At 40.6% G+C, this 25,518-nt stretch overlaps 1 long non-coding RNA gene across 1 annotated transcript; it reads left to right on the top strand.

The window, feature by feature from the left end:
* Positions 1–21,942: 21,942 nt before the first annotated feature.
* On the top strand, positions 21,943–22,953 carry LOC311274634. The gene is made up of 2 exons (XR_014624775.1): positions 21,943–22,029; positions 22,118–22,953. It is a non-coding gene; the product is annotated as an uncharacterized lncRNA (long non-coding RNA).
* Positions 22,954–25,518: the final 2,565 nt, after the last annotated feature.

Below are 25,518 nucleotides of genomic sequence, written 5' to 3'. Positions count from 1 at the left end.
ATGAAGCGAACAGAGAAAGGAGGACAAAATGAAAGATTTAAAAGTAGACAATGGTGCCATGTCCGATGTTCTTATCAGGACTAAATGATCAGAAGACTGTCTTGTACTAATTAATTCTCAGTATAAAAAGTGTTTTAAGCCAAGAGAGTAATGCATCTAATGCCAATCTGACATTTTACTCGACAATCAAATATGAGCCCATTGGTACAGTCATATAATCATGATTCTTTAGATAAGATTAGATGAGTCTTTATTGTCCCCAAGGGGCAATTTGGTTTGCAACAGTTGTCAACACAACCAGCAGACATCATCCTAGAAAAGATACAATACATAGTGACATAACAACATGGACAGGGTGATGAGGGTCTGACAAAATGGCCTTTGCCCTATGAGCGGTTCTGGTTCGATAAATACGGAGATCCAAGATCATTTAAATTAGTGCCAATGGTTTTTTGGCAAAGTTTAATGAGCCATCACACCATGTGATGAAATTGTCCAAGCCTGGACCATGGCCATGATTGAATACTAATAATTGACCAATCCAGCGTCCGATCGCCATTGGTTACTGTTGCTAGTTAGGACACGTTTGACAATAAGAAACATGGTGACACCGGTCCCGTTTGGCCGGGTGCCACAGTGTTTATTTGAAAGTCTCTGGGAGTCAGGCAATATAGCTTCAAGAAGCCGACAGCCAAGACTATAATGCACGATGGAAGGATATATTCACGATGTTGAGTTTTATGGACATGGCAAAACAATGTGAATTAAGGCCAAGGCATTCCAGTATCAATGAAAATGAGAGAAGCTCGGATCTTTTCTGAGGAATGGTTATTCATGTCATCTTAAAAATACGTCAGCCACCAACCTACTGTCTTTTTCCAAATCTTTTTAATTTTACCACAGCAGTAAGGAGGAGGCAAACCTGGCTAACACTGGTGATCTGACATTAGGTAGTATTTTGGTAACATTAGCTAATCTGAGATGTGACAACAATTTTACTACAAAATGAACACTGTAAATTAAAGAGTGACTTCAAATCTTTATACGTTCAGAGCTTTCTTTCCACACTGACGCGATAAGACTTGAAGCAAATAATGAACTTCTACAACAAAAAGTTTGTCCATGAAAAGAATCTCACACTTTTCATGTCTTTTGTTCGAACTCAAGGACATTTAGAGGATCCTTCCACAGCCACACATAATCTATCTTGGTTTGCTGAAAGGGCTTAACCTCAGTGTTCTCCTCCAACTCCTATGCATGTTGCTGCCACTGGAAGCCTGCACCAGGGAGATGACATTAAGTATGCTGTAAGTGCTACCTGATTTTTGCCAGATGTAGTGCTTGGCATTCAGGCCAGAGAATTAAATTTTTGTCTCAGAAGAGCAGAAAATGTTTATTCCTCATGCTGTCGGAGTCCTTTAGGTGCCATTTGGCAAACTCCAGGCAAGCTGTCATATGCCATTTATTCAGCAGCGGCTTCTGTCTAGCCACTGTACCATAAGGGCATGATGGATGGAGTGCTGCAGAGAGGGCTGTCCTCTGCCGTCTCTGCAGAGGAACTTTAACGCTGGTCCATTGGGATTCACCAAGGCCCTTCATGTGCAGTTAATGACAAGTTGCCTGAATGCATTTTCAGTAAGAAAGGTAGTGAGCTTTACTTTTCCTTATTTGTATACCTATGTTTTGGCTCATCCCCAAGAAAGGGAATGTGCACAGGGCAGTATATATTTAAATGAAGATGCCACCGGCCTACTCAAATTTATTGGAGATTGGTTACACTAAGCAGGATGCATCTTATTCATGTACACATTTACAAGCTTTGCTGTTAAACTCCACATTGCGCTGAGATGTCTATATTTTTTTTAAATCTCCATCTGATGAAGTATATAGTCTGTTATTGAGTCCTAAAAGTCTGTTATGAGTCCTTGAAGTCTTTTCATAAAAGAGGAGAAAACATCTGTGGGTGCCGCAATATTATTTCAACCTCATTCCAACAACTTGCTTCAAAAATAAGTAAGGAATAAATCTGCACTAGTTATGAGAAAATGACACATACTTGTTACTGAAAAGCCCACTGGCTGGTTTTGTATCAACGTAAGATGTAAGAATTTAATAGTAGAAACAAAACCTAGTCTACAGTTTCACTAGCGGCTTTATGAGGCGTTGCGTGGAATATGAGCTGGATGCTAACAATGTCAATATGCTGATGTTTAGCAGGTATTACGGTTGTCTTGATTTAAACACAAACACGATCATCATTGGGTCTGCAGAGGACTCGATGATGGCTGTACATGAAAACTGAAAGGCTCAGCAGAATGTGTGGACCAGTTTCATCGCAATCCGATGGTTTTTGAGCCATGTTACGAGAGTAAAACCCCAAAATGTCGACTTCAGAATGGCTCTGTGGGCAAAGCCAGAAGATAGGCTTCATTTTCTGGGGGCCATAAATGCCTGCATAAAAAAAAATCAGTTGTTATATTATTCCTGTCTGGACAAAAGTTGTGAATTGACCGACAGACCGGCCCATATTGATATTCCTGGGGCCACTGCTAGCATGGCTAAAAATGACCTTATATATATTGTATACGTTTGATTTTACTTTGCCTTTAGTATGTGTCAAATCAAAATGACTGGAATACTTCCCTTTAACACTTGACAGTATGTCACCACTATACTCTGCTGTTTCCTTTTGAAAAAAGCTGTCATATTGATATTTTTTCTTTCCTTTCATGATTAACCAATATCACACAAGAGGGTGTGCTTTCACGTCTCTGATTAGCAAGTGCCTCGATCCTGACCGCATCACTGTCGTGCCACAAAAATGGAGTGAAAGCTCACCCTAAAGTGCAATATTGTAATTATGATTGTGTTTTTAATTTTGTGGGGCAATTAGCTCTCAAATTAAATAAAACTCTTTGCTGGTGTTATCTCCATTTACATGGAAATACATGAGGTCTGACTAATAACTGGAAATCAATCAGTCATGCCAGTAGAGTCCCATATGTAATGAAAAGTTTTACCACTCCTGCAAGTAGGCCGACCCATAGTTATAACCGAGTAGTCCCTGTGGAGCCAGCCTTCAGCTAACCTCGATGCTTTGTAGAGATTGCGGCGTTTCTCAAACGGAATCAATACCTCATATAATAACACATAACTGCTTAGTAAGCTCAAGTCGTTATAAATAAAATATCCGCTGAAAAACAAATGTTTTTTTCACCGACAAATGTAGATACAATGCACAAACTACATGCACACACTCGACTTGTATCAAGCTAGCCAGTTGTAGTAGTAGTTTCTGTGTGATTCTAACATTTCCAGTAACTCCAGAGTGAAAATGTAACGAGAGAAGACAAATGGAATCAGTTCTAAAATGTTTTCATCGTACAAAATATTCTGCTTCAATCCATATTTGTTGGTGTTTGTCCATTCAAAAACAACATTTTCGCTGTGGTCCTAAACTGTTTTGTCAAATATCCTTTGATTTTGAATGTATTATCCTGTCCAGAAAAGTGTTCCTGAACCACAATGGGGCAATTAGGCTCTAAATATTTTGGGAACTAGTGTTTCCCTGGGCTGCCTGCAGTCTGCTCAGTGGTTCGATTGATTAGGTTTAAACTGTTAGTTAATTCCAATATTGCTCATCCTAGATCAGCTTTACTAAAGGAACATGTCTGTTAAATCCAGTTTGTTGTGGGCATTACCGTGCAATTGACACTGAAACAGGAATCTGCCCGCTTCCAATTTCTTTAACCAATGACTGGTGATTTCTTAAATTCTTATGAAAACGTTGCTCAAAGACATCTTATGCTCATTCTACCCGTTCAATTCGGTCGAACCGTTCAGTTTGGACAAAACATAACTTTTTTTGCAAACCCATCATAAAAAAAGAAGAAAATCTATCTGTAAAGATGCCTTTCTATAACCTAAAAGCATGAAATACCATTCACACATATAGAATGGTCCTCTCAGCCATCTGACTGTGCCGAATCAAGCTTCTGTGGCAGGCCATTCCCAGCTTCTGAACGCTTCTGCAGGTACGGTGACCAAAATTGATTACTCCACAACATACCACTGCATGTAGAATCATGAGGTGACACTCTCTCTGTGAGGGCCATTGTAATGCATAGTGAGTGTTGTGACAAATGCTACGTCTGGTGATCCTTAAAGGTTGCCCTTTACAGAGCCAAGCGTCAGTGCACCTATTCAGCTGTGCCTCTGCTCTCCCCGCGACGCTGCCGCAGTGGCACCATGTGTCCGGGTGCTTTTGAAAGGTGGAAACTTTCCCAGCACTTAACGGTAAACTAACACACCCACAGATCAGGACAGCGGCACGGTGCAGTGAGTACGAGCAAAAAAAAATAATCCTACTTTCAGAAACCATCCAGGTGTCCTTGAGCAAGATACTGAATCCTCAGCAGCTGCAGAAGCTCTGCTCTGCTGCTGATTCTTACCTCTTAGTAGCTTGCGGAGGAGGAAGCAGAAAGACAATTATCCAACGGGGATCAATAAAGTATTATGCTAATTCTTTTCTTTGAGTCCAGGGTTATTTTTTACTAGCAAGTGTTCCAAAAGTCTCAGAAAATTGGTCTGTTGAGATGATAAAAAAAGTGAACTATTGTTCTGCTTGAAATTGCAAACTTCATTCAGTTTAACAGATGCTGAGGGAGGATTGATAGATCCACGCTTCTTGTGCACAATCTTCCATGTACCTAAGACATCAAGGGCCAAGGGCACGGCCAGTCAAAGTGATGAATTTCCCCCATTGATGTCTCCCTCTCTATCGAATGCGTATTAACAGGCCTCAACACGAGCGCATGAAAAGCCCTTGATTTAAGAGTCAGCGCCGTTCCCTTTGATTATTGCCTTGGCTTGAGGATCCTGTGACATGAGAAAGGAAGTGGATACAGATGTCTATCACATGCGGTTACGCCTCCCCGTGTTTATAAGGAAGTGTTTAATTTCAAAGGCGGCGGATGTCGCGGGCAGGTCTCGATCAGTTATGCTGTCTTCAAACGCAGCTGGAGGCGTTTTATATCTGGCTCCTTGATTTCATTCTCGAGTATCCTTCTTCGCCAGGACAAATATCCTTCAAAGCCCGCTGAAGCAGCCATGGGAAGCTTCTGTCAGGATTGTTTGCTTTGCCTAGGTGTGATGGAGTGGACTGGGTCCCTCCTGCGTCCTCGCCGTTGTGTCATTCACTGACGGCTTCACGTTGAGTCACTAAGTTATTCCACCGCAGGGACTGACAGTCTCACATACACGTCCTCATAAAATTTGTCACTCATCCATGCAGCTGTCCCCAGGGCTGCCATCTTTCCCTGTTTTTATGTTTCTAAATGGCACGGGAGGTGCATGTTGCAGACATCGACTTTGTCGCGTGTAAATGTGCTGCCAATTTTAGATGTTCTGAAATTGTGTCAGGATCGCACTTTTCTGTAAAAGCCACAAGGGCATTTTTAACCTGCTAACGCTGCTGTGACACTTACAGTCCCAAATGATGGAGAGACTAAAATTATGCAGTGAGAGATGTTAAATGCATTTCTTGTTCCGCCTTCTAAACTCTTATAAATGTATCATGCGAACATCATTTCTTATGCTTAAAGAAAAAAAATACTTTTAAGTTATCGAGGAGATTTGTTTATTTAAAATCAGGCCAAAACACCAAGAGTCTACAGCATGTTAGTGGCATGTGTGTGTATGTTTAGGCACAACAGTTTGAGTGAAATGTTACTGTCTGCACGACAGCCTGTTCCCACTGAGGCTGCTAACATGATGATGTTTAGCGGGCGCAACACTCACCGTCTTATTTTAGCGCAACAGCATGCTAACATTTACTTTCATTCTTTCATTTCGGAAAAGCTTGTTTTCATCGGCAGTCCCTCGCCTGATGTCAATGGGCATCCTAGAGTAAATAAATAAATAAAGATCAAAATCCTGTGTGTTGTTTAGAACCAGTTTACTAATTCATACTAAACAAAGCACAGATGAGGCTGATGGAAGGTTTTGCAGGCAGTTAAAACAAAGCATTGGACTTTTTTTTTTTTAGATTAAAAATCCTCTGGGGGCAGTAAATGTGGTGGCTTAACCAACTGATATTACAATCACTGCTAAAAAACACAATCATTAGCGCAGTGATGGTCTCCAAAGCTTTTCAACTCCCATCCATGTCAACTGTTTGTCAATTTGAAAATTAATTTCAAGAAGGAGAAATTACTTGGAAAAATAACATTGATTGAGGTCAGCAACCGAGAAAGACTGTTGAGTGCACCGGGTCAGAAAGACAAACCCAAGGTCTGGATCAGGGGTATTCAATTAAAATTCAAAGAGGTCCATTTGGAGAAAGTTTCCTCAAGTGAACCTCATAATGTTCAGTGCCAGATACAGCAGCCTATATTGAAGTAGCCTAGTAGTTGTGTCAACGTCTGTATGTGGTCAACTACTGACTGTCAAATTAAATGTAGTACATTTTTTACTTCTAGATTTTATATATATTGCAGCAATATTGTCAGTTTTCACATTGAACTGGAGGGAAGTAAGTACCTCAATAATAAATACATGTTCTTTTCTCATTGCAAGTAACACAAATGTTGTATTTTCAAAACAAAATAGGCAAAATAACAGAAAGCTTTTGAATAACGTGCCTCTTGAAACAAAGTGCTTAACTTTTAGAAAAAAATACAGTTTACCTTGAGTTTTCCCTTTTTATCCCTTTTTTGTTAACTCCATTTCACATCTTAACATCTCAACCAACCGTATAAAAACAATCTCAACACCTCTTAACAACTGAGCAGTCTTTCTTTCCCTCTTATGCCTCACTCCTCCACTTTCTCTTGTTCAGTGAGGGAAGTGAGCTTCAGCTTTTCCTGCCAGGATTTTAAATCTGGGCTGCAACGGTGTCAGGGCCATCCTCATACACGTGTGTAGGTGCTCAGTGTGAGCCTGGAACGATATTTTGTTTAAACAATGTTCACAGTGCAGAAAAATGCCTTTATTTTTGGTGCCCTTAATTCGGATTTGAGTGGGTATGTTTGCTTAAAAGACTTGTCCTCGTCTCACAGTGACGCTTTGCTGCTTGCAGCTTTTAATAATCGCCATGGTATCAGAACATGTGAGACTTACTGGTTTTAAACTGCTCATGGGAAGAATTAACATGTTAGAGTCCATTCTCGATCAAAAGCTCAGTTTTTTTCTTTTTAGAGAGGGACACGTGAAATACCTCTTCTCTGAAGAGGTATTTCCTCTGACAGATCCGCGGTCCGCCTTTTTGTGATCTCTGGTCTAGATGCTGTTGGTGGTTGACTATAGTCAGCAGGTGAATGATTGAGTCTTGCAGAACATCCTGAACGTAATAGTGCTGGTAAATTAAAGGATAAGTTCACCCAAAAAATGAAAATTCAGTCATGAACTACTTACCCTGATGCCACAGAAAGGCAGGTGAAGTTTCATAGTCCACAAACATTTCTGGAGCCTCACAGCAAAACAGAGTTGCAGCATGTTCCTGAACAGCTGAAGCAGATGGAGACTTGTTTTGTCACATAAATCTTGGGGCTACTGAAGACCTGGATTATAAGCCAAAATCTTCACTGCCTAAGCTAAAAACGTTAACGCACTACCCATCTGAAGTGCACGCACGACCTCAACTCAAGTCAAGGATGTAAATAACATCTTTTCAAGTCATTTTGGGATCTCAGGGACATGTAGCTTTGTTGTTTAATTATCATTTATTATTATTTTTCCAGCACTCATTCTGTCGAATGCTGCAACAATGTTTGGCAGTGAAACTCGAGGGACGTTTTGTCGTCTACGAAACTTCACCTGACTTTCCATCAGCATGAAGCGCATTATGGCATAATTTACATTTCTGGTTGAAGTTATCCTTTAAGGGAAGGTGAAACGCACAACAGAAGGTCTTAATGACATGATTACAATGATATATACAGAACACTGCTGGAGGAATTGGGGCAGAAAGGTCATTATGCCAGATATGATGATGTTATAATTCGTGAATGGGGACCTTGCGGTGGGAAAGACAGACTGAGAAGATTAGGGTGGGAAGAAATTTTTGCCAAAGTTTCATTGAATGAGAACATCTTGTCAGTTTTTAATATGCTGAGACACTGTCGGAATTTTAGATTCCACCTAATAGATGATAAAATTGATGAGGAGAGGGGATCAATTAGTGAGAAGCCGGGGCGGTCGTCATTAATTAAGCCTCCAACTGCAAAAAACCCATTTAAACTGCCATCGCTGTGCAGCCTGGTAGAAGAGAGCACTTCTTTACATTTAATCCAACTCACTGCTCTTCTCCAACAGTGCCAACGCTCCCTCTCAGAACAACAGTGTCATTGTTAAAACAGCCACTACGAAACCAACGTACCAAGGACCTGTGTTTGAAAGCCCAAGAGACATATGTTTAACCACCTTATTCCAAATCCCCATCATGCCTTGTGTGAATTATCATCACAAAGGTTCAATATGTAAGAATTAGCCAGCTAATCATTAAATTCATAGAGTTGCATATCACCAAAGTAACTGCTGCTAACTCTATTATATTTATACAACCATGACTGTAGCTATCGTTAGCTTGTTAGCTCAGTGTGCAGCTGACCGGACGACTACGGGAGTGTTGGTGTTTACGTTGCTAGCACAGGAGCTCTGGACTGCTGGGAGAAGAGGTTTCAGTCCCGAGGCTAGCTGGTTAGCATGCTAACTTCGGTAGATATCTCTGCAGCACAAAACATAGCCACAGTCGTTGACATAAATGCAAAACTGTCATGTCATCACATCCCTTTGATAAATTTAGTTTGTGTTTTGAATGTTTTAAACTAAAATTCTTTCATATTGCACCTTTAAATGGATCTTCCGCTTTAGATGGTGACAGGATGCCAATCCTCGTTCTTAGAGCCATTTGTACGGGCTATCATTCATTCATAAAGATCTAGGTTAGTGATTTTATCAAGTGAAAACTACTGAAACGATAATTATTGCTAAGCCAACGTGGCTTCTAAACGCTTCTAAAGCCTTGAAAGTGCCGCTGGTGCATCAGTTATTATGATACTTTACATACGCTAGTTCCAACATGCACCGGAAGTATCACCCATAATTGTTTCCCCAGTGAACTCATCAGCGGGTGTCTGAAGAGGGTTTATTTGTACATTAAAAGGCTTGGAAAAGGAAGAGTGAGTCACCCAAGTCCCAGTAAAAGGCCTTTTCAGCAATATGAAAGGATAATAATAATAATTCTGGCTCTATAATGATTGTGAAAAACAAGATTTGCAAGAAAGGGCAACCTTCAGTTTGACATGTCAGTAACAATCTTCGATGACAATGACGAGAACAAACACAAGAAATGGCCCTCGTGCACTGAGATCGAGGGTTCAGACGGAGGGGGCCGTAATAAAAATATTGATTTAATCGCATAGCCTTCTTCACCTGAGTTAATGAATCATTATTTTCACGTCTGTACCCCGAGGATAGATAAAGTATTGTCTGACTGGTCCAGTGCATTGGATGATTAGCACTCTCATTAAGAGTGGAGCTGGAGTGTGTAAATCTCTGGAGAGCTGGAACATTGAGAGCAGTTGTACAAGCAAAGTGTGCAGCCGTGACATACACTGTCTGCCCTGTCCCTCTCTGATGTTTATTGCCTGGCGTCTGGTTGGTGCTGCTGTGAGACACTTTAATTCCTTTTGTCAATAACTGTAAGTAATCTTTTTTCCCTCCCTTCATTTTCACTGTCGAAAGCATGCTTGACTTCATTCAGAGGCTACGTTGGACTTTGTAGTTGTCCGTCATTTTGACGGACACTGTCACAAAAATTCTGTCGATCTGTTATTATCTGTCATTTTCATTTTCAGTTGTTTTTTTGATAATGAGACACAGCCTGCTTAATAGCGAAATCACTATTTATATACAGAGTAATTGCGTTTTTAAGGGCCGAGAGAGGAAAGATGCGCAGAGGCACCGCCTGTTCGGTCACTTTTCATGTCAACATCTCACATGTGATTGTGGAATTTAACAGAGTTGTTTATGTATTTATCACGTTATCGAACCCAAGTTTTAAAGTGGGTACTCGAATGCATCAAAGGAGATTGCTCATAAGGTGTTGCAACTTGGACTGACGATTTCTCAGTGTTTTAGTTTCGCTCTCATCTTACACATGAAGTTGTCATGAAATATAATCTACAGGTTTTGCGTACATGGACACTTATTTCAAACAGTTTTTGTCGAATGGAACACAACATTAATGTACTGTTCTGGAGTTAAAAAAAGCGGTTTAACTTCAAGCAAGAGGCCGAGAGGAGCACAATGAGAGTGTAGGAGGAGAGGGTATCCCCGTGCTCTCTCCACTTGATGAGCGGCCATCATCATGGACCAGTACGGTCCCTGAAGAAAAGAAAAGACTGCGTGCATGGTACACATGGTGTTAACGCACATTCTCACCACCCGTAGATTTTTATACATTTGGAAACCTGCGTGGAAAGAGATGTAAGTACATTTTTCATGTGTACGCATGGTTTATAAATTTGGTCCCAGGACTGTCACACCAGCATCCAGGGTCCGTATCCAGTCTGTGGTAGTTTTAGGAATGGAATTTTCCATTTTATACAAAAACAAAAAAACCCACAAACAAAAAGAAAAGGACACTTTGTGCCCACGTATTTGAATCTGTCACTATTTACTGGGTAAACACTGGGCTGTCTGAACCGGCACTCTGCTGCACTGGAATTACCACCACTTTGGCGAATTCGATCAGTGTTTCGTGAATGAAAATTAAGACAAAATGTCTTCCTCAACAACCTTTTTTCCATGACTAAGACAAGACCACGAAGAGCTAAAAGTAAATCTTTGATAAAGGAAGCTATGACAAGGGGTATGTTTTGTTTTCATTGACGAAAAGATGAGACGGGACTAAAATGTTAGTGGTGGACATTGACAAAATGTATATTTTCCCCTAATCGAGCGTTGAGCTTTTCTTTCAGAGTATAAACAACGCCTTCCTGTCTCTGACTGACTTGCAAATTGATGTGACGTGTGCAGATTCCCAGATGATGCTGTCCCAGACCGACAGCGAGCTAATGGCAACATAATTGCCTCGACACAAAAAGGTTTTGGTCAGAACGAATATATCTATGGACACTATTTATAATTCAGCGAAAAGTAAAACACAGTCCTCCAAAGTTAAAGCTGTTGTGTTATTTTCTAATCAAAATAAGTGTTCAATTCCTCTATATTCCAACAGTAATCACTGTTGTAGAGTGTATGTAATCCATGTCTCTCCTCCCCCAACTCATGCAGTCCAAGAGAAAAGTAATATTCTGGTATCCCTGCCCACTTTATCCAATCAGGACAGAGAACTCCATAAAGAGGTGCAGGATCCTCCTGTTTTGGTACTGTACCTACACCAGAAATGATGTATCAGGGAAAGCTACTAATTCCAAGATCTTATTCTTAAGATTAAAATGTTCTCCAAAGCTACACAGTGCACCTTTAAGTCTGTGCTACTAGTCAGTCTGTTGTGACAACTTTTGGCAAATAAGTTTCAAAGCTTGTGAGTGAAACATGCCGGACTCGACAGTTAACGTTCCAACCAGAACTTGTTGTCCAACTTATTGAGTGAAACATTTGGGGAAAACCCCGTGTTGGCTTTACAGGGCTGTTCCGCAAGTGTGCCTAAATGTGCATTACACGTTGCTGCTGTTACATTTATAGCCTGCCAGTTTATTTATTTATATATCTGAAAAAGCAGCCTGTAATTATGCTTGATTCCCTGAACATGGCATGCATTGCAATTACTATCTTGTCAAACAGCTGATCACACAGCGAGTTATTTGGAAGATATTGTGATATAGTGTATAATCTCTTAGCTCTGAGGACATGTAAAAAAATAAAAATAAAAATCAGTCCATGACAGAAGATGATAATTAAAAGAATAAAAATAAAATAAATAACCGATTCCTCTATAAAGGCAACCTCTAACTTACAGGTCATTTTATTTAACTTTGGCATGCTTAACAACTTCGAAAATCTATGTTTCTACCTAAGTTTGTTTTATATTTGCCCAACGATATTACCCATATACCGATCTGACCTGACAGCTATGTCAGAAAGACATGCCTGCACAGTGTAAGAATGACAAGGGATGTCACATCCATCCTACAGTCCTCATTGCTCACTGACATAGCAATGCTTATATGAATTAGGATTTGAGCTTCATGATTCAGTTACATGTGGGTCACAGGCTCTTGGACCTGATTCAGGTTTAAAGACAAAAAAGACATCGAAAAAGTGCTAAAAAAAAAAACCATGGAAGAAGATGCAATAGTGTTGTGTATCTGTAGTCATTCACACAAAGAGCGTGACTCATGATACGTCACATGTATACCATTAATCTGTCCTCCCCCTACACAACAGGAGAACGCTCAAAATCATGGCTTTTAACAGCTGCTTGTGTTATACAACTCAGTCTGTTCTGCTGATGGGAGGACAAACTAAACTCCTCTTTTTTAACGATTGGACGGCATTGATCGCTGATGTTTTACTGCCGGAAAGACATACGCGCGGCTCACTCTTTGTGTGGTGTTCATTAACATTCGCTAAACAATCCAGAGCGAGGTACTGAGTGAGTGTGTGTCTTTTTGTACTGATGGAATCTCAATTTGTTTTGATGAGTATATATTGAGAATGAAGATTACCAGCTGTGATTGTAAATGATAAAAAAAGAAGGAAGCTGTTTTCATTATTAAAAAGACTACAGGCCCAACTGCACTGGGACTTTAACACATCTGCGGTGTAGAGTGGATGGGAGTGAAATGAAAAGATTACATTAAAGTTGCACTTGGTGTAATTTTGGGAAGAAATTTCAATCAGAAGAGAAAAATCTTCATTGACTGATTTTTTTTATGCCTAAACAAACTAAATAAACAAACTCTGACTCACAGTTTCATACTGTTACATTACATTTTACGGACCTTGCCATTTTTCTAGCTTTAAACTGTGTGCTGTTTATCTTTTACCTTATTTTCCTCTGAGGACAATAAATAAATAAACAAAATAAAGCAATAAATATATCTGAGTTTGTGTTGTTACCTCATTAATATTGTAAATATTAAATTGTTGGGTTTGAATTTCATCCCTAAAACTACACATAATTTAAAGAATTAGCATTTTCACCTTTTAATCTTAGGACCTAACTTACATACAAACCTACAGAATGTCTGTACATTTCGACAGAGAACTGAATAAAGGCAACATTCTAACTGATTCCGGTTTGCAAACCCTTGTTGTACTTATTTTGTTTACCTTTTGTCTTTGGTTGAGAGCGCTGTTCTCTTTTCCATACTTCCTTAAACGTTTTCCTCAACATGAGTTTGTGCAGCTGCTGTAAAAAGATGAAGAACATAATGTACCTGCACTCTGCTCTCTACTTCCCAGTTCCTCTAAAGACTGTTTGTTTGGACGGACTAAGTATGATGTTAAGGAAATATAAAAGACACTAATTTGACAGTGCTAGGTAACAAATTGGGACGGAGACAAATTTCTTATGCGTGACTTTGTTCAGCATTCATTAATCCTTGAAAACAAAAAGGAAAGGAAATATTGATCACTTCCATTTTATGTCAACACGTTGTTGAGTTGACTTCAGGGACAGATTGATGAATGAGTTTACTTAATTGAACACTTAACTGCCGCTGCACCAGTTCACAATATTTTCTGTTGTGGCTTTCTTGCCTGTGTGTGCAATTTATTTGTTTCAACCATGAAACTTGAGGGATTTGGGAGTTTCCAAGTCACTGAATGAAGTTGGATTTTTGTACAGTAATCCATGAGGTCCGGTCACGAACAACACTCCGCTTTGTCAGCGTTTCTCTTTTTATACATCCATGACAGCGCCATAAAAGAAAGACAGGATGAAATATGAAGTGCAGGACGAGTCATCGAGATCTTTAATGATTTTCCAGGACATTACAAACTAAAAGACCATTCAAAATACCTACAAAATGGCTTTTTGCCTGATACTGGTGTATAGGTGAGATATGGAGCAAGACGTGGTAAACACACTTAAACAGCGATTCATGAGAACTTTAAGAAAAGTTCTGTAGTCATCAACTGTGACAGCACAGAAAACAACACTCTGCTTTTGAACTTTACTTTGTCGATGCTAAAGATCTGAATTAGGTCAAAACCTTCCCGCCACAACGGATCAACACAGACTGCTCAAGCTGCTCACGATAATTAAAACAAACAGTAAAGCAGGGGGACAGAGATCAGAAGAGATGAGGTGTATCATGGCAGAAGAAATACAGTACCCATAATACACCCCAGCTACCAGGGGGAGGAGGTACTGCAACACAATCGTCTTATTTTCTTTTTTTTACTTGATTACTTGATTTATTTGAATTCTTTGGGGAGTTGAAGGGGTGTGTAATGGCAGGCACGATAAGATGCCAAGAAAACAAATGTTTATGATGAAGAGAAGCGTCACAGCAACACAAACAGTACATTTCTCACATAAATTGCGAATAGAGAAAAATAATAGTGAGAGAGAGAGAGAGAGAGAGAGAGAGAGAACTCTATCCAGGAGTGTTGTCATATTCAACTCAGAGAGAGTGAGCTGAAGAGAGTAAAAAGTGATGAAGAGCAAACCTGTGAAGTTAACTTGGACTACTTTGATCTTCTTCCGCGACCTGCTTCAGCACCGACCTTTGCCCTCTCTGTTAAAACATCCATCATTCACGGCACCGGGTCGAGGACAGGGCAACCCCATTTCCCCTCACTCGCACAACTCAGGAACACCTGCTTAGCTCCCCGAGTGGAGAAAGAGGGGCAGGTGGGGCTGGACGTCGGGGCTGGAGATATTTCAAGCGCTCACCTTTCCACAGAAGTGGCTTTTCTCATCCCCAACTTCATACATTAATTTTTCCAATTTTTTGGTTTTAGACAATAAGGACGTTTAATAAAAGCTCTTGAGCGAAAGTATGTTTTTAACGACACAGACAGTTGGCTCACAATATACTGCACTTTACATTTACAGTCTTTTCACATTCACTGATAAATCAATTCACCCTTTAAACTTCCCAATATGTATCCTAGGAGAGGTTGGCAGCATGGATAGAAGCAGAAAGAGTTCAAGCTGCCTCGGGCATTTTGATTTTTACAAAGGCTCAATTTCATAAACACGTACTTTGTACAGCGTTAAAGCCAATCGTTGTTACTGCGATTTGAAGGCTTGTAATATAGACTGAAGGGTAAACATGCATCGATTGGTTTTCATGTTAAATGGTCAAGGCTGAAGAGCAATGAGATGTAAATGTACCACTGTGATCTATGGATTTGGATGGATATCAAAACAGGACTGTGGGCCATTGTTTTTTATTTGCAGTAGGTAGTTTTATTTGGATTGTATTCATCTCCTCTCACAGCTGAATGCAATGATGACTAAAGACGCGTGTGCTGATATCAGAAGGAACCCCAATCCTCCCCCCGAGAATATAATCAGAGGACGGGCCACTTAAAAGGTTAAATGAGAAAAAAGACAAAAAATCTCAACTGGTTTAGGATTCATGAGAAGCTTGTAAAACACTTCCTCCCTGGTAGATTCGGCTGCTTTCTTCTTCTTCTTTTTTTTAATTACATGGTTGGGAAAGCTCTGTTCAAAGACAGGTTGTGTAACAGTCGAAGTGGCCGAGAGAATCATTGGTGGATCGTTTGAGTTAAACTGCCGGAGCTGCTTCCCATTCTAACCAAGAGAATGATTTCAAAGGTTTCAAAGACGCTGAAGTGTCCTCTTCATCTCTGGAGAGCTGGAGCATCTCCCTTCTGAAGCTCCAGCGGGGCGACCGATTGCCTCATCTAACATACAGACGATGATGAGCCTTTCATACACAACACGACGGGTCGTGTGAGGTGATGATGTTTTAACTGTTGATAAAAGGGTAAGATGCTACTTCAGTCGTGTTTTATGAGGTCGGACGGTCGGACGAATTTCTGACATCAAAAATTTTGGTCGGCCAATGCAGGCTCTCGCACAGTTGAAGCAGAGCCATGAGTGCTTTCCCCAACGTCAGCGCCTTTTTTTATTCTCACTGCAGAGCATCTGAGTTAGGGGCCGTATGGTGTGAGCTCTCAGGTCGTGGCTTGATGATCGGACCTTACAGTGTGAACACATTAATTGGGAACTTTGACTTTACATCGCAGACGTTTTACTCGTTGCCCAACAGTATGAGTTGGAATTAACAACATTTCTAAAGTGGTACGGTGTATGCCCAGCTTTACAGAGAATTATCTTACAGTTTTTAGCTTGATTTTGGTCATTGAGTCTGACAGCAGATATATTGTATGGTTTAGTCTAACTGCTTGCAAAGAAACTTGCACTTATGTCACCTGTGCAGCCCCAAACAGTAGAAAAAAATAGCGACTGGCAGGTGAAGAAATGGTTATGGTTGGAAAAGTGTGAGGACCAAATGCAGACACAGTGGTAGAAAAGCCAGTATCCAAAAAATCTGAATGGCTGTCGACCAAAAGGCAACAGAAGGCAAGGAAAAAATAAGAATACAGCACAAAGAACCAACCAGAAAGTGATGGAGAACAAAAACTAGAACACGGGACGGACAAGGACAGAACCCGACAGGATTTCAAACCGTATGAACGAGGTGGATTGTTTGGGAACTTTCTTGTTTATTACAAAAGCAGCTCAGTGAAATGAGTTTCTGAAGACATTTAAGGTCTGAAATAAGCCACACAGTTGCCGATCTGTGATCAGTTTAACTCAACAACAGTTAACTTGTTAATAGTTTTCCAGGAGTTTCCAGTCGGTCGTGACAGACATGCAGATGAGCAGCAGGCAACTCGACGCCTCGCCTCGCGAAACATAACCCGCTGCCACCAGAATGCATTGCACTGCTTCCTACATAGACAATGAGTGGGTAGTGTCCCGTGGACACATATCACGAGGGGAAAATAAAGGCTTGAATACACAGGGACTAATTAACAAATGAAACACAGGTGAACACTCAAATCATGACACAAACATTTAGCAGATGAAGATGATTTCTCAGGGGTGAGAGCTCAAACCAGAGCTAAAAGGGGGGTGCATATCAGACTTTCATGAGGTGGACTGTGACACTCAAATTTGATACAAACATTGTTTTAAATACTGCTCTGGTTGGTGCAGCATGCACTGCATGCGCAAGGGCTGTGTCCTGGACTGTGGCCCTTCGCTGCATGTCGTCCCCCTTCTCCCCAATCCTCTTTCTTGTCTTGCTCTCTGAGCTGTCCTGTCTAATGGAGCAATAAAAAGGCAAAAAAAACAACAAAAAAAACAACATTTTTTTGCCTTAACAATCTGCTCCATAGTGGCCAGCATATAATACATTAACTTCTTATTACCTGATTAGCACACACCAGTATATCGTCAAATTATATAATTCTTATGCATAGCATGACAACAAAGACTGGTCAATTTACAGATCAGGCAGAAATTGAGCAACATTTGCATCCATTTGGATCTGGCTCCTTAGATGCTAAATGCTCCACTACGTTCACCAGCTAATCGCTTACTTGATCAGATTTGCCATGGGTGCTGGGGCAGGTAGCATTCAGGGAGCTTTTCAAAGAAAAACAGCTGCCTGCTGCGGCTGGAAACGAGGAAGATGAGAGAGGTGAGACTGAACCGGAGCAGTAAAGTTGGCAGCCATAAAACCAAAACAGTGAGCTGAGAGACAATAAAATGCTCCATAGAGCTGAGTGGAACTGCAAAGTTAGGTGATAATTCTCTCTGAGTTCATGACTATGAACGCCTCTTTCACACTACACGTAGTCTTTTGATCCATTGTTAATATAAAGATATTGATTGGGGGCGGCTTTAAAATACAACGGATGACTCATTTCCAGAATTCGTGTGGCGATGTGCTTGCGTGTATCCTGCGTCATCTTTGACAATTTGTCTTGTATGTTTTCAGCATTCACGTCCCTCAATACAAGGTTCAGGCAAGCACAACAGTGTTCTCCCTCCCACGCACAGCGGAGATAAAAAGAGTGGGTGAAGCGAATGGCTGGCCTGCTACAGAGCATCTGTGTTCCCTGATCAAAGTCGACTCATCTCTGGCTTCTCCGCTCTTCTAATCTCAGGTCTGCCACACACACTACTGCAAGAACTGGGACACAATAGCACCTGTCTTCATGAAGTGCAATCATGTCATTTTCCTGCCCCTCAGTCTAAAGGTTATGGCTTTTCATTGATTTTGACTGTCACCCTTGAGTAACACCGGAAAACCTTACATGTGGAAATGAAAAAAATGTTACTCCTGTTCGCAACCTCCCACACAAAACACACACAAACATCTTCCTGCTATTCATACTAGCACACAAGTGTGTATAAAGTATGAATTTGCTTTGCACAAACACAGACCACATAGGGTCATGCATGGGTAGAAGACACGAAAATAAAATAAATCACAAGACATGTTGCTGAACATTGGTGAATACAGTTCAAACGGTTCTGCAAACCTCAAGCAGGTATTTTTAAGCCAAAACATGATGTGCTCCTAACCCTAACCGAATGTTATTTGTCCCTAAACCTAACCAGAGCATCAGCAGTGTTGTCATAACATAAAATAGAAAATGCAATCTGAAGAAACGCAAAGTTGCAACATAAAGAAATGTAACTTTGATCAATATCTCCATTGTTTGCATGAATGTTCATTGCCAAAATGTATTCTGATGACTGAGTTGGTGAATAATGATGAGGAAAATTGAGTCAGCAGGCAGCACAACTTGAGATCAAGTTCGAGATTTATTCGAGTTATGTGAAATGTTCAGCCAAAAGTGAGCTTCACTATAGTAATGAAGGGGACCCTTAAGATTTGGGTGCAAACTCTCCAAACCTTAGCGACCCAGTGATTAATCCGTTTCTAAATCTTGCTGCTTCGTCAACCTCACTCACACTCCAGATAAATCAGTGCAGGTCAGTCTTTAATGAGGGGACTAATGCTAAAGTCTCCCTCCGAGCACCATTAACCTGTCTGTGTAAAAAGGACGCAGGAAGGAGCCCATTGATTGTTTTAATCTCTTACTTGCTAACTGCATCGAGCAGTTGGCCTAGTTGAATTGATTGGCTTCCCTCGGTTTTAATATTAATCCAGTTGTTTGAACACATGCTATGCTTTGTGCTAATGACTTATCCTCACAACAGATTTGAGGTCAGGTAATGCATAACTTGACTGCGGGTGACCCCTTCAAAATTAGGGAGTGCCCTCCACTATGTAATTATAATTTAAACTACAACAGATGGCAGTTTGCAAATCACCTCACCACCAACTTTCTTCCTAATAATATCAGTTTGCAATCTGAGTTTAGAGTTCCATCAGAGATAGCACCGGATGGCGATGGGAGCCTGCTGCCATCACACAGAGCGTCCTAATCTTTCTCAGCCCTCCTAGTGCCGGTGTGTGTCTCTGTGAACTGTAAGGCTGAGATTGTACAGGCTTTTTTCTCCGGCTCAAATGGAAAGTACAGCTGCAAACGCTCCAAGTAAGTGAGAGAGAGGGAGAAATCAAAGGATTGGAGCGACATTAGGTCAGTCTTGTTGCTATGCAACGGAATTTTTTGACAGCAAAGTGCAAGAGGCCATCTAAATTAAAATTAGCTTGATAACCTGAATTAAAGGCAAAAATGTTGAGAGTAGAAATGGATGGAGGAAAGTTCTGAGGTGAACTGCTTGCTCTTGTAGATGAAGAGGAAGTGTTTCTGAAAATGAGGATGTAGTTACATGATACCTACCTGAGCAGAGCATGGAGCACTGAGCATAATCTGCTGCAAGAGCTTGATAATGACCATATCCAGGGCTGGTTTCTGTTTGATGTGGGGTGCTGGGATCCTCCAAGCTCTAGTATTACTGCAATCTCACATATTATCCATGAAAATGTCTTTGTTCTTTTAACTCGCTGGGGAATGAGGTGGGTGAATATAGAAAAGATGGAACTTGTGCGATCTACATTTAATCAAATTCACCGTGGTTTGTCATACTAATGGGTGTTATTGTTCAGTTTTGTTTCAATATGTAGAATTGTTTTGTCACAGGATTTCATACCACTCAGTGCTCCATGATAGGCAGGCTCTGTCCTGAGGGTCTGGGGGTTGCTCTGAATAATGATGCGATGCCAGATGGTCTTTGTCAGACAGACTTTCTCCTGTGGGTCTGGATACTGCCCTGTACAACATCATCAGCCTGTCACTACAAACTGATAGACAGGGAAGTAAGACGGAAGGGCAAGAAATAATAAACCATATGGTGTGTAGCTTTATCGCTTCCTGCTGTGGCTCTCTGCTCTGCGGCTGGACCTCACCGGCGCTGCATCATAGGTGTGCAGGTGAGCCCCCTCTGTCTTTCACAACCCCACTGAATCCACCATCTGTCACACACATACCTGTAGAGTCATCGTAGAGGGAGCCATAGTTGTACTGATTAAACTAAACAAAGGCTTTGGCTAAAATATTCCTTTGGTGTATAACTTAAATTTCTTAGGTGTCATCTAACATGAAAGACCAACTGGACGAATTTTGCATCCATAATACTGGATTTCTCCGCTCTCCCAGTATCAATGGACAGCAATTCCATGATGCCACTTTTTTTTTTTAAGCCATATACAGTGATGACGTGTAACTAAGTACATGTTAACAGTTACTGTATTTAAGTACAATTTTGTGGACCTTGCACTTTACTTGAGTATTTCCAACTTCTGCCCCTTTATACTTTTATTTCACTACATTTTAAAGGCAAATATTGTACCTTTTACTTACCCTACACTACTTACTTTGCAGTTTGCAAGCTGTATCATAGCCGTAGGAGCACATATTTAAATTAATCTATTTTATTATCTGATTCAATAATCAGTTGATCCATAGATACATGAATTTATTTTTACTCGTACTTTTGATCCTACATTTAATATCAGATACTTGAAGACTTTTACTCCAGAACTATTCTTTTTGGTGACTTTTATGGTTACCAAAGTAATATTTTCATACTATATCTTTACTTTTACTCAAGTATGACTTTTGGGTACTCTATACAACACTGCCTATATGATAGTAGGTACACAATGCATACCAAAGAAGCACATCACATTTCCAGAGGTGAGCATTTGACAACCTCACATTAGATCTATAGATCCTTAATGAGTCTCATTTCTCTTGTTGTCTTAGGAAACAGGAAAAAGTCAATGACGTTGCCCTTTTTGAGCCATTTTTAAATCTCACAGGATAATCTACTACTACCTCATTTACAACATCCAGCCAGGATAAGACAGACTGCTGGAATGACCAGTCACAGTATTTGTAGGATTTATGCCCAACTAACACAACCAAAAAGTTAATAAATCAGTGGGTCCTCAGTTGAACCTGTCCTGCATGATTAGCAAATCCAGTGTGGGAATCTGATTTGATTGCCCTGTTATCCACAGCAATGGTTCCAAAATGGTGTGCCAAGGCACACTGGCGAGCTGTGAGGCAAGTCCAGCTGTGCCATGGGATTTTATTACAATCATACAATATTATTGCAATATACAACTATACAACAAGTAATGACTGAGTCATGCAGTTGTCATGTGGAGGGAATTATTTAAATGTGACATACCAAAGGCCCTGATTGACAGCCAGTGTGAAGGAGGATAACAGGGGCAAAGTGGAATGATTTCTTGCTTTACATGACATTTTGTGACCTGTCTGGTTTAAATGCGTGTTTTGCTGCTTTTATGTAATTTTACGTTTCAAATTAATTATTGAATATTGTTGTTAGTAAATATGTCATGAGTGAATAGGTGTTGGGCAAACATCCTGCTGATATCATTTTCAAGAAATACGTCAAATGAAAAGTTGTTTTTTTTCTGTTTGTTGACTTGAAATAACAATGTACACCTTTCTCTATCTTGTCTTCAAATCTCTGATCAGTCAACTGGTTCTCTAATGTCAGAAACCACAAGAAAACTACTAGGCCTACTTGAATCACTGAGCTGATCAGAGATGTGAGAGGTGAATCAGAACAACCAGATTATTTGTGGACATTATTTGCTTGTTAAAAGATATTCTTAAAAAATACGCACTTTGCCTTATCGCACAGCTTGCTCCGGGGAAAGGATTGCTCGAACACCTGCTCCATGAGCATGCCACACTGCCACCACTCCTGATAAAGATCTATGAAGGGGCAAACAGTCAACTGCAGGGCAGATGATAGGAAACTGTGATAAGAGTTGCTGGCCCTCACTGCCAATCTGTCCCAGCTAGGAAGAACTGCCCATGGGGAAGCCATAGATGAAAAGGCCACTGCAGGATAATGCCCCCACACATGGCTTGACTGCTGAGGGAGGGAGATCACTCCCAGCGGTGCCGAAACATGGCCCACGTACCTGCCTCTTATGAGGGAGGAAGGCTGAAAAAGCAACAATTGGCTGGACAGATGAAAGCAGCTGACAACTTGTGTCAGATGGGCTTTAGCAGTGTGGAAAGCACCCAGGCCATCATCTCGGTAGCTGAGGCAGATATTTTGGAACCCATCCCATTCATGAATCTTGATCAGAAAGAGGTATCCTCAGTCCAGAATTAATCCGGATAAACAGATGATAAACATTATCAACAGATGACTAATCCTGTTGAATAATGTAATCACCAGGGAATTATGATCTATTTATGTACGTGTTATGTACGGAGAGTAAAGCAGAGTCACTTTTTAGTCTCATAATAGGATTTTATCATTTTGAACTTGACATTAACAATTCATTTCCTAATCAAGAGCGTCATACTGTGTCTCACTGTGGCACGACACGAGCTGACGCTGTGATCGTCTGTAATTGCCGTGTTCAGTTGAGTTTTTGTTCTAACACAAGTTCTGCTTAAAATATTTAGACATGTTTTTAAATAACTGAACAGCTGTCAACATCAAATAAATGTGTATGTGGAATTATATTTTACATTATTTATCATTATTGTTATAAATTATTATTAGATACAAGTAAATGCCACCCGTTTCATTGCCTTTCTGGGTCTGGGTCATGATGTTAGCAGGCTGAACAAGACGTCCTTCTCCCCAGCATTGTCCTCCAGCTCCTCCAGGCCAGTCCCAAGGCGTTTCCAGGCCAAATAGGATGTATAATCCCTCCAGCTTCTTTTGGGTCTGCCCTGGGGTTTTTTCCCAGTTGCACATGCCTGAAATACCTCCACAGGAAGGCTTCCAGGAGGTATCTCGAGCCGCCTCATCTGTCTCTTTGCAGCCCAAAAGAAGCAGGAGTTCAATTCAGAGCTCCCCCTGGATGTCTAAGCTTCTCACCCCATCCCTGTGGGTGAGCCCGAGATGCCCTGCGAGAGGAAACTTTGCTATTTTGGGTTGGATTGTAGATCAACTGGTGAAGCAAGAGCCTCACTCTCAGGCTCTTCACCATATTGGTTCAGGCTGCAGGTCACAGCCTGATGAATCCAGTTCATCAGTGTCAGAAAGCACAGATCTAATTTAAGCTACAGTATAACATTTTAATATTTATCACTGCACATTCACTCATTGTGAACCACAGTCTGTATAAATAACTGCATGATCTGATATCGCAGTGCAGGTGTTGCACCTTGGAAAAAAAGGACGCACATGGTTTAAACATGTGTTAACATTGTAAAAGGGGATATTTTAATTACAAGCTCTTTTTGACATACCTAACCGAGTACTTTAGTTCCCTAAACCTAACCAAACAGCAACAGACAACTTAAAACAAATGGAAAATAATAAGTGAAGTGACTTAATCCAAATTCCATATATGTGCACATTTGAGTATGGGACAAAAAGCTTGCCCAAGATGTAGATTCTGTTGGTTTTTGTCAGGCTGAAGTGATAGTGGTCCTGGAAACAGCATTAGATATGATGTTCGAGGAACAACGCCAACACAGAGATATCAGATACACCATAAATAACATCTCATGTAATGCATGAGACAAAAAATTATTATGACGGTATCCGTGGCAACCCTCAGGGCTGAAAAATTAAGCCAAAACGGAAGCGTCAAGCTACACTTCCTTAAATGGCCACTTGAGGCGGGCTCCAAAAGCAAATCAATGACCATAGACCCCCATATTTAACTGGTCATCTTTACAGCAGAGATAAACATGTTAACAGCCTGGTACAAAAGGCAGTTTTATTCTTTAAAGGCTTATTTTCCCGTCCATGACAGCTGTACGGTGAATTGGTATATAACTTACTCATTTAACTTATATTAAGGCCTACAGTCATGCATAATTAGCGCCATTAGTGTTTTGAGTGACAGCTACCTGCTAGCTGTCTATCGGTCTGGTTTCATTTACTGTGAAAATGTTATTAAAGGACCTAATTTACCCGTAGCTTTCCCTGATTTTTTGGTATTCCCCCCAAAATTCTAATTACTGATTTAAATCATTAGTTAACTCATCACAGACCATCTTCATGTACTCTCCGATGAAAGCACACATATACAGCAGACTTAAATCAGTCATTTAAAAAAAAAAAAGGCATCTTATTTAAATTAAAGTAGCCAATTTATTGAGATTCAGCTGCAACTTAACCCCCGAGAACAGAGATGCAATCCTAACGCCCCTGAGTCTGGAGGCTGACAGAGTTGGCCCAGTTACAAGGCCTAGTTTTCACAGAAGCTTCACGCTGTAAAATCAGTGAGTCAGGAGTTATCTCACAACTGCTGTTAATGTGCAGGAATCGTGAATAAGTAAACAGCAGGAGGAGGCTTGTGACACAGTGATTCTGCTCTGCTAAACAGATTGTTCAGCACTCAGCGACGTTAAGAGCGGCCCATATCACATCTTATTAATTCCATGATTAGTTTCTCAATTCAGGCTGTCATGGGTTTAATGTCTCAGCAGTACGCTGGAAAATTATTGTCTAGACATTGTCGATATGTTAAAGTCTCACGCTCTCGAGATGCTGTTTTGACAAACAATACAAAAACAAAATCTATATAGAGATAAAGTTAATAAAATAAGGGCTCATGCAGAGGGGGTGGATTGCTGCAGCCAAAGTTTAGACCAAGCATGACTGAGTCTCACTCCCCTCTTAATTATCTTATGAGAAACTGAGTGTCACTGAGAAGGAACAAGTACCTTCCTCAAGCTGATGAAGACAAAACAAATATTCACATCCTCTAGCTGATAAGTTTATAAGTTATTCTTGAAACTAACTTGCATAAGTGTTATAGGCTACATACCATTCGTGCGAAACGTGTCATATCAAGTTCACATAGCGTGTTAATTACCTGATTTTCCAGCTGTATTTGTTCTGACCAAAACAAGATCACAGGCAGTTGGGCCTTCGCCAGCCGTATTTGTAGTGACAGACAATTGTTTTTAAGGAGACCTCCGGACATTTCCAGCCGTGTTTGTGGCAATCAAAACCGGACTATCCATGAGAAGTCACGCTGTCTCCCTTTGTTTTTGGCAACATGACCTGTTGTTTTTAAGGAGAGCCTGGGACATTTCCAGCCGTGTTCGTGGCAACCA

This window comes from Pagrus pagrus (assembly GCF_965226575.1).
Source record: "Pagrus pagrus genome assembly, chromosome: 19".
NCBI lineage: Eukaryota > Metazoa > Chordata > Actinopteri > Spariformes > Sparidae > Pagrus > Pagrus pagrus.
Note: the sequence above shows the minus strand (reverse complement) of the source record. Positions and strands in the feature narration are given on the sequence as shown.